The sequence below is a fragment of the Rosa rugosa genome, chromosome 4 (assembly GCF_958449725.1).
Source record: "Rosa rugosa chromosome 4, drRosRugo1.1, whole genome shotgun sequence".
Lineage (NCBI taxonomy): Eukaryota > Viridiplantae > Streptophyta > Magnoliopsida > Rosales > Rosaceae > Rosa > Rosa rugosa.
Window position 1 is genome coordinate 52,713,429 of NC_084823.1, and position 10,707 is coordinate 52,724,135.

General features: G+C 41.2%; 1 long non-coding RNA gene and 1 other non-coding gene across 2 annotated transcripts; both read left to right on the top strand.

Annotated features, from left to right (window-relative positions):
- The first annotated feature begins 4,846 nt into the window (after positions 1-4,846).
- On the top strand, positions 4,847-6,428 carry LOC133742311 (uncharacterized). The gene is made up of 4 exons (XR_009862506.1): positions 4,847-5,071; positions 5,778-5,852; positions 6,016-6,112; positions 6,210-6,428. It is a non-coding gene; the product is annotated as an uncharacterized LOC133742311 (long non-coding RNA).
- Positions 6,429-10,591: 4,163 nt separating this feature from the next.
- Positions 10,592-10,662, top strand: TRNAG-CCC (transfer RNA glycine (anticodon CCC)). The gene has a single exon. It is a non-coding gene; the product is annotated as a tRNA-Gly (tRNA).
- The last annotated feature ends 45 nt before the right edge of the window (positions 10,663-10,707 follow it).

Below are 10,707 nucleotides of genomic sequence, written 5' to 3' on the forward strand. Positions count from 1 at the left end.
GACATGAATGTGAAGATTGGGAATGCCGGGAAGGCGTGAGCGGGAAGCTCGAGGATTGCCGGGAAGGCACGAGCGGAAGCTCAATGGGATGCCGGGAAGGCATGAGCGGAAGCTCAATGGGGTGCCGGGAAGGCATGAGCGAAAGCTCAAGGGGGATGAGCGGAAGCTCAATGGGAATGAGCGGAAGCTCAATGGGTGGGCCCCTGCTAGGCCCGCTAGAGAGTCCCCGACTCCCCAGCCATGTTTGTTGAGGGGGAGCTGCACGGAGCAGAGGGTGTTGGGTAGCGATCCCAATCTTTGGTACCCAAGCGTCGGGGTTAACTGCCGGATCAATGGCTGCCGTAGGCTGTGTTAACTAGTCCCTTGCTGCCGGATCAATGGCTGCCGTAGGCTATTATGAGGCGTTGCCTGACCGCTTGGCGGTTTGGTCGTAGACCGTGGACTCGTAAAGTATGTATCTGCATGAAAAATGACAAACACATAGAGCAAGCATGTACAAGTAGTAAAGTGGCCAAGAACATGTCGTAGGCATGCGTAAGGGTCATGGAGACATGTATAGACATGGCATCGACGGTAGCTCAAATTGCAAGAGTGTAAGAGATAAGATGTAGTTACTTATCTTATGCCGATTTGGAGGCTAGCGGAGTTGGCCGAGCATTACGGTCCATTGCTCCGGCGGAGTTTCCTTTGGTGATTACGCCTCCGTAACAAGATAAACGATTTAGCATATAATATTGTAAAATTATTAAAATGCTTGTAACATGAATAAGGAGGCAAGTTAATGAAGCAATTAAGCACCAATTAAATGCGTACACGAGAGTTTGCAATGAGCAATATATATGTGTAGCTAAGTAGCTAGATGGTTAGTGCCCGTGGTATAGCCCAGATAGTGTAGGCAAGTGTACATGCATATTTGGAACATAGTTTAGTTAAAGAAAGGTGATGCTCGGTTTTGCTGCAGAGATAAAGTTGATGCATGCACATGCACTTGAGCTAAGAGAAGTCAAGGCCACGTCCCACCTAATTATGCCTCCCATGGTAACATACCATGATGTCTAGTATGGTATGTATGATGGTGCACTCATAAATAATTATGTGTAGGACAGAAATATGCATGTGGTGCCCATGATATATGTATAGCACAATGGGTGGCAGCAAACTGATCATGTTGTTTCACACATGAGTAGGCCTGGCAATTCAGCCCATGACCCGTTAACCGCTCATTAACCGCCCGCTAAAAACCCATTTATTTCCGCCCAATAACTTAACGTGTTAATGGGTTTTTTCTATCACAATAAAGTTTTCCTTTTTCTGTTTTGAATTTGAATTTTGGGTTTGATGCATTTGGTTGAGCTCCGATGATGAATTTCTTCGATGCCTCACTCTCTTATGCAATTATCGTTCCAATTTCCGAAGCTTACTGATAACGTAGAGCTTCTGTGTGGAACTCAAGGGACATCTGAGGAGACCAAGCCATTTTTTATTCTGACTTTCCCCTCAAATTTTGTGGCTTTTTCCTCTCTTTTTGTTTTTTGTTTTTTTGCTTTCTCATATTACCTTATTTTTTTCTCTCGAGTACTTTCATGGAAACAAATCAAATGATATTTCTTATCTTGATGTTCTGCTAGTAAACCATATTTAAACTTGGTTTTATGTATTTGAAAATTATGAGACAATTTAGTGGTTCATTAGAAAAAAGTTTTTCAAGAATTGGTATTGATTCATGGTGTTTGGCTCCAATTTTGTTGCAGCTGGTCAACAGTCTCTTTTCTGCGCGGGCGTGCCAGCACCGTTCGGGTGCGGTCGTTGGGAGTGTCCCTTGACCTGACTTCTTTTGAGCGACTGTAGACGAGGAGAGCACCAACCTCGTCGCAGGATTCTTTGTGCCTCGTGCTGGAGGACTTTGTCTTGTGTCACCAAGTCGATACTTAACGTTGTAGGTTAAGCAGAGCGAAATCACCGGGAAGTAGAGAGAAGTACTTGCTAAAGCGTGACTTTAGCTTGGCTGGGTTGCTAGGGCGTTACCCTTGCTTGGCTGGTTCCGTAACCGTTGTGGTCGCGGTACTACAGTCGGCTCCCGAGGAGACTAGGACCGAAGCATTTTGACAGAGGGTTTGGTGGCACTGATAGTCGGCTCCTGAGGAGACTAGGACTTAGAGTGTGATCACCTATAAGAGAAAGAGAAGGAAAGGAGTTGCTCTTAGAGAGGTTTGCTCTAGAGAGAACTTAGATCATCTTAGAGATGTTTTGATGTATGAATGAGTGAATTGTTCTATGTTGTAGCCTCTATTTATAGGCTACCAAGCAACACTATTTGGCATTTAAACAAATCATAATGGAGCACTTATGAGTTTATGGAGCACTTATGAGTTTATGGAATTGTTAGGTTCAAGCACTTAAACACTAATGGAATGTTAGGTTTAAGTCATTTTCTGCTCCCTTATCCCTCAATTTTTATCTCCACTAAGAACTCAGATTCAACCTTCGATTTCTTCATATGAAATTATCCACCATGAATGTAGATTATTGTGGTAAAATTTCAGAATTTATTTCCATGTGGTTGGGCCAGAAATGCTGCTGGACCTCTTACAGGTCCAGTTTCCAAGTTTTGCTTCTGCAGAAAATTGGACTGTTTGTTTGAAGGTTTTCCACTCCGAACGAGCTTTGGCACTCTTCATAAGAAATGATCAATGGGATGTCTAGAATTAATCTGGAAAGTTTCAACTCATTTCAAGTTCATTTGGTCAGGCGGACGCTCCTTCTGTTTAGCTCGGTTTCTCCTAGCCGAAGTAGGAAAATGTGCTAAAGTTGACTTTTCATTTCCATGCTTGGTAGGCCTTATTTAGCCTCTTAATAATATATTTTTGAACTTATCGAAAATATATATGTGAGCCACTGATATTGGCTCAATTTCTCCAAGACACGCTTTGTCAAACCAAAATGCTCATTTTGGGTCCAAACACATGGTTCTCTGTTATTTGTTGCAAAATGGCACATTTTCAAATCTCCATGTATGTGAATTTGTCTTCCTGTTTTTGTATTTCAGCTCCTTTATTTATTTATTTTTTGGTAGTATGATCTTCCACCGGGTATCATTTTCATGATCACTAATCCCAACTCAAAGAATGATGTGTGAGACACAAATTTCTTGTTTGACGCGTGCATTTTTGTGTTGGACTCCCATCATAAAACAAGCAACAATGAAGGCGTTGGACTCCATCATAAAATGAGCAACAATGAAAATATATGTTTTTTGATAGTTTAGAAATAGCGTATTAAATAGTTTACAAACCAATTCAAATTGAGATTTTGGAGGAAATTAAAGGATAAGTGATGAGTTCGATTAGTTGTAAACAATGAAAACAATATCAAAGAATCTAATTCGAGAGGGTTAATTTCAAAGTATTAGTAAACTATTACTTCTTATATTGATTTTCACAGGACGACTTATATATTAGTTAATGTTGATCAATGCTTCCTGCTCAAAGTTGGCTTTAGCTCTAATTGACTCATCTTTTTAATGACTTATTAGTTGTTGTATTAGAAGTTTTTATTTGTAATTTCTTTTGTTTGTTGAAAAAAATAAGATGACCTTGTATAGATTTTTTCTTCGTCTATTTTATGTTTTTTTTATTGTTCATGCCTTCATGGTTTGGGCTCTAAGGCCTGATTTAGTATGCAAGCCGGGATCTAAATTAACACGTCCAGTAATCAGGCCTGGTTTTCCACTGGCATGAACAAAACCCTCACGTCTTATACTCTTGTTGTTAGTCGATGACTACTCTGTTTATGAGTTGGGTACAATGCTACTATATAATTTGGTAATTATTAAGATTAATCTCGACTCAATTGCATTGTTTTATAGATGTTGTTTTTTTGTTATATAAAACATCAAACTCGTAATGTAGTGAATAATTTGCCCAAACTAACGCTACGCTACGCGTACTTCAGATTATGACAATTGGACGAGGGATTGGTACTTATGAGTCAAAGTCATGGACCTTTTGTGTTTTGTTCCTATCTGTCAACCTTTTACATTGTCTACGTCGAAAGCCAAAAGGCACTCTCTGGTTCATTGAATAATCTAACAAAGGACCTTAGAGGACCAGTTCCAAATTATGCCGCCTTTTGTCTTTCTTCCTTGTCATCCAATAATCAGAAGAAGATTCTTGTACTACACGTCAAAACGACGTGGCCCTTGATTTGTTACCAACCCCATCCTACACCTTCAATGGCGGACTCTCACATCCAATTCTCCTTAGTGTCGTTATTTTTTTTCTCTATGGTTTTCTCCACCACCATGACTGTCACGAATGCTTCATGCGATTCCGGCCCCGTCAGGCCCACCACCCCACTGGTCACGTTCCTCGAACAAGTAACACAAACGGCTCTATCCACCTTCGGAAAACCCCACTTCGACCCCAAACTCTACGTCGATTTGGCGCTCAAGTCCGACCTGTCATTGACCCAAGACGCCTTTCACGAGCTTCCCGGGTCCGCAAACGGGTCAACGTCGGTCAATGATCTCAATGAGTTTATACACAACTACTTTGAGGGCGCAGGGGACGATGTGGTGCTCGCCCAGCCGGAGGATTATGTCCCCGAGCCTGAAGGGTTCTTGCCCAAGGTGAAGAATCCGGAAGTAGGCCTGGCAATTCAGCCCATGACCCGTTAACCGCTCATTAACCGCCCGCTAAAAACCCATTTATTTCCGCCCAATAACTTAACGTGTTAATGGGCTGCCAACCCGTTAACAACCCGTTAGTTAACGGGCGGAAACGGTTTGCACGACGGAACCCATGGAGCCCAATTAGAAGAAAAAAAAGCAGCCCAATTAGACTAACACTCTAACCCTCACTTCTCTCGCTGACACTCTCCTCTTCTCCATTTTAGCCGCTCGAACCCTCTACAGTCTCTACCCATCTCTACGCCGCCGACCGCCGCTGCCAAAGAGTTCGCCGACGGGCTCCAGTTCGCCGACGGAACCCTCTACAGTCTACCCATTTCTCTTCTTTCACTTCTCGCAACTCTTCATTTTCAGCTTGTTCTGTTCTCGCCGACGAGCTCCATGGTGAGTCATGCTTGTTCTGTTTCATTTATGTTTTCTTAGCTTTCTTTCTATCGATCTATGTGGGTGTTTGCATTTTCTGGGATTTGCGAATTGGTGTTTGTATTTGGATCTGGGTTTTTTTATTTTTCTGATGTGCAATATATATGGATTTTTCTGAGGATATGAAGGGGCAAAGGAGCTAGATAATCTGTGGAGATGGTTTGATTCTGCACTTCTTTATGGGCTTCTGTTTCTAGGAAGCTCAGGGAATTGTTAGAATTGGAGTTTAGCTGTTGTTTAGTTCATTAGAATTTGGTTTTGTTGTGTTGGTACTGTCCTTTTCTTTTGCTTGCTTCTTCAGTCGTAGGTTTGTAAGTTTAATGAATTTCTTATCCATTAATCTGTTCTTTTTGGGATCAATTAATCCCTGTATTCAAATTGGGTTCTTTTTGTTTCATTGATGGAAAATCTGATGCCAATATGGTTGCTTTTATCGTTTCATCAATCAATATGTTATTGATTGGTTGGTGTCCGGCCTTGCTTTCCAATTCACATTCTTGTTGCTCAATGCTTGCCAATCTGACATTGGAAAATGTATGATTTTCATATACAAGGCTTGATTGTATTGTACTTGGAGTTCTAGTAGCTGAAAAATGTGGTAAAGAATTTAAATGAGAAACCTTGGAGTTGGGTTTAATGTTTGGTATCTTTTTCTGTATTGGTACAGGAAGCAGTTGCTATCTCCTTCAGAGCTTAAGGATCGGTTTTCAGACATCCGTTTTGTTCGGTTACCCAATATAAAGTAATCTTCTTGCTTTTGACATTCTTTCAGCTCTTGGTTGGTTTAAGATTTGGAAGTGATATTCTTGCTTTTAGAAATCAACATAAACTTGATTTTAAGTGACATTGATTTTAAGTGTTGTCCATCTCCTGATGAATGGGACAAAATATTGGTCGGATTACAGCTTGATTCTTGGAATTGCAATTGTGATGGATCCCATTATTGCCTGACACTGTTCAAGCATTGCTATGTACTCGAGATTGGATTTTCGGTAAAAAAAGGTAAATTCTATATCACTTGGTTATTGTATTAGCTTCTTATCTTTTCATCATGTGAATATTTATTTTAATTTGCCTCTCTTTCTTTTGTGTAATTTAGACCAAGACCGAACTGATTTGGAGCTACTTACTGAAGATGTGTTGGATTTGACATTGGAAGGAAAAAGCCAAACCAACTAAAGACTTTTTTAGTTTCATGTAATGATTTGCTTTGAATTTGTAATATTTTAGTTTCAAGTAACATTGGATTTAACCTATTATGAGAATTGTAATGATTTTCTTTGAATTTTTTTATTTTCAAAGCAACAATGAAAAAGAGTTTTAATGGGTAATGGGTTGGAAGAGGGTTTAAAAAAATAAAAAATGGTGCCCGGCGGTGAAGAGTCTGGCGGAGCGGAGCATGGTGCCCGGCGGTGGGGGTGATGCCAGCAGTCCCCGACCTGTTGTGCAGCAGAGTGCAGCGAAGAAGAGAAGGCAGCGTTTGACGACCGCTGTTTGGCGGAAATTCGGAGTTGCAGAGCAGGAGCGCTGCTTTGTGGCTGGCGGAGCTTGGTGGAGAGTTAGCTCAGCGGAGGAGCGAAGTACGGCGGAGAGTCCGAGTTCCTTGGGTGGAGTTTCCCGATCGGCGGAGGTCTTGGGCAACGTTGATGGAGGAAGTCGCCGCTGATGGAGCTTGGCGGAGACAACGAGCTCGGTCGAAGGTGGACGGAGCTGCAGTTGGTAGGAACCGGCGGGAAACGTGAATTGGAGGGGTGGCCAGAGAAGTGTTCTGGGTGTCCAGAGAACTTTTGCCGCCCACTTTTTTTTTTTTTTGAATAGTGCATCGTTGACTTTCTTGAGTTGGCGTTGACCAGCCCCCTGGGCGCTGACTGACTCCGCCGGGCGTTGACCGACCCATATGTTGGTGTTTTGATCAGTTTCTGCAAGTTTTGACCACTCCATGGGCGTTGACCACGTGTTGACCGGCGTTGACCGGCCCCGATGGCACAAGTTACCGCTAAGAATTTCAATTATATAACTTAATGAAAGAAATCTTGGTTAATATGACTTAACTCAATGGTAAGTGACGAAGCCTCTGTGTGTCGGCTTCCCACAGACGGCGTCAATGTTAATGTTAGTGATCCGTGGGATCTCTAGTTAGCTTTACAGAGAGAGAGAGAGAGTGACACAAGATGTATAGTGGTTTGCCTCCGCATGAGCGGGAGACTACGTCCACTTGAAAGCTATACTAGTGTGTCGAGCCTTGCGGCCTAACAAGATTACAAAGTATGTAATGGAATGAAATTTCTAAGTGGGAGGAGCAATCCTTATATAGGTGAAGGATTGCTCTCCCTTTACATTGTTTCCGATGTGGGAGCAAAAACCAACTATTCCTTAGTCTAATTAACATGCAGAAAGCTATGTTATGGAGGCATGTTGGCAAGGGCGGGAACACGACTTCCCGGTGGCGGATTTGCGACTTCCGGATACCGCCGCGTAGCCTGAACATAGGGCTACACGATGTATGTCTCGGTTGGGCCTTGCCATGTCTTGTGGATGTCCCAAAGTGGGCGTTACTTATGCTTGGTGAGATAGCAAATACTCCATATTATTGGAGGTATGTACAGAAAGTAATCATCGGAAGACCATGACAAGGTTCCTCTCGTGCCTGTGCCGGTGCGACGCCATTGTTGGAAGTAGGGTGGTTAAAGACATCAGCTGCAGAGCCGACAAAAATGATGCATGTCAAGTCAAGGATTAGCATCAGATGTTGGCCGGAACCGGTCATTTTGGAGATCTCTAGCTAAGGCTTTTTGAGGTAGTTGTTACAATTATATGCGTCTATAAACTGGATTGTCTCATATTTATAGCCAATGTTTAAAGGGACTGAGAAACCCTATGGAAACTTGGTAAACTAGGAGGTCTGTTAAAGTAAATCCGTTCAATAGGATTTATTGCTAAAATAGACAATTTCAGTCCTTATTAGTTGTAGATATTATATAAATGGATTTCCAAAGAGGGCCAACAAACTTATTGAAGAGAATACGTGCCTAATTAGTAGTAATTATAGCCCATTATGGGAGAGTTAATTATCATAATGCACAAGGATTCTATCATTTCAAGCGTTTGATGGTGTGCAATGAAGATTTAGCATATCAACTAAAAATTAAAACTCATCCAACAGCTGAATCAAAGCCCTTATTATAAGGTCTTTATTGGAAAGGACCATATAACTGGAGAATTATGTTGGGAGGAAAATGCAGATTTAGAGTGTTGGTAAAGTAGAACTAGTGTCTTGTAACAAAAAAAAAAAACGTAGAACTAGTGTCTTGTAAAGATAATGTTGCCTTGTACGGGTCCTTTCAAGTGCTTATAACTACTTTCTTCAAAGTTTGATACAATATCCTTTTGATACAAAGCCAGTAAAATGCACCAGTTGTGCATTCAAAGACAGATATGTACAGAAGCAGAAGCATGAGATAAATAAGAGAACTAGGAAATTTTTACAGGGTTTTCTTTGAGGTGGGTGTAAAGCATTACCAAATCACAACTGGTGTACTTTTCAGTTTTTGAATGTCTTGGATCAATCAATACCCCAGAATAGTTCGAGAAGAGTTTCACTGGCATGATGTCAGAAACATTCAAGGATTCTAGGCTAACTTCAGGTTAAACCACAAAGAAAACATAAGCTGGCTTTCCACATGAATCTGTATGGATATCATAGAGATAGGTGAAATATTTCTAGGCCCATACACAAACCAAAGACAAATAGAAGCTATCCATTCTAGAGAATTTCAAAGCTACAAGTCTACAAAATAACACCACCCCTATGGGAATGAAAAGAGTTTGAGATAAGACAAGCGGCAATTTGGTCTGTGCAGAAGGTATTGACACTAATATAACCGGTGACTTGAACATGGTCACAAATACCAAATTACCAAATCTGATTTGAGCTCCGTAAGACTAGGTCGCTACAATCACAAATTACCATAACAACAAACCATTGATCAGTGGAAGTGCAGTATGACTCAACAAATCCAGTTGTTTAGTCGAAAATATATAGTTTCAGTTCAGCCTACCCGAATGGCAATGGGACCAATTTAGGAGATCATATAAAATTATGTATCCAATTAGGAGATTATGAAAGCAACATACTCCAATGTAACACCATTGGGATCAGAGATAATATCATAAATCCAATCTAATCACAGATACACTACTCAGTTCAATTACTGATTAAACCAAAACAGATCATCATAATTTCAACGAATCAAGAACCAGTTAAACTTGATAATTCAACAATTCATAACTTCATATACAATTCCACGTTCACAACCGGAACCTGTTTTTGGCAAATCCAGTTACAGACAACAAATAAAATAAAATAAAAAGCCGAGATCTAACCGAATCAGACGGGGAGCTGAGCGACGTCGTTTGCGTGGTGGTGCTGTTGATCGGGGTGGGTGAGATCGGTGAGAGCGAGGGGGCGGTGGGCGGCCTCGTCGTCGTCATCGTCGTCCTCCGTGGTGGCGACGTTGACGCAGGAGAAGCGCTCGAGGGAGGAGAAGAAGGCGGAGGAGACGGTGGCGCTGACCCAGCCGGCGACCGAGTCAATCGTCTCCCGGGAGATTATGGCGTTATTGGGGTTGGGGTTGGGGTTGCCGTCTTCCATTTTTCCTGACCGCGTTTCAAAATTGAACTCCAATTTGGGATTTTGACTTGGATTCCGGGGTGACGTTGTATTGGGATTTGCTACTTATCCTGCTCACAAATACACGGCTAGGATTACAAGTCGAAACCCGATTTTACCCCTAGCAGGGGGGTATTTTTGGTATTTCACATTTAAAAATCAGGGACAATTTCGGAACAAAGACAAAAATTCCTGAGCTTTGATTGGGCAGCCGCACCGTACACGTGGTGCGGCTACCCGCACCTAAGAATTGGCCATAAAGCAGAGTTCAACAAGAATTCCGAGTTTGACCAAAAGTAAATTTCCATTCTGCTTTTGTTTTTTTACATATATTTTCCGCTAAAAACTTTTCTGTCACCTTATTTAGTAAAACGTTTTGCCTCGTAATATGCTCATTGAACTTTATTAAAAAGAGACTAGGACTCTACTTTGGTTCATCTATACGAATTGAGTAATGTTTAGTTGTTAGCTATTATTCTTTATGATGTTCTATAGATTTCAATGACTTCTAAAATCAACTTCAATGTTATAAGTAAATATTAGAAAATCACAAGATAATGTGAAGAGTGTTCATTGAACGTTTTTAATGAACTATAAAACTAGCTTAAAAAAAGCATCAAGTAGACACTCGCTTCCCAATATAAAGAGTGCTCGTTACTTCATTACCAATTCATGAGTACTGCGCAAAGACTTGAGTTTTGGTGCTAAATAAAATGTAAAGATCCATTAGCTTCAAAATGATTATAATTGGTCTTAATTAAAAAAAACAAAACTGATTATAATTAGTAATCACAAGAGAAAACAAACAACAAGCGCATCTGGTGTAGTGGTATCATAGTACCCTCCCACGGTACTGACCAGGGTTCGATTCCCTGGATGCGCAATTTTTTTTTTTTTCATTCGCTTTTTGGTCACTGACAGAGCCAAA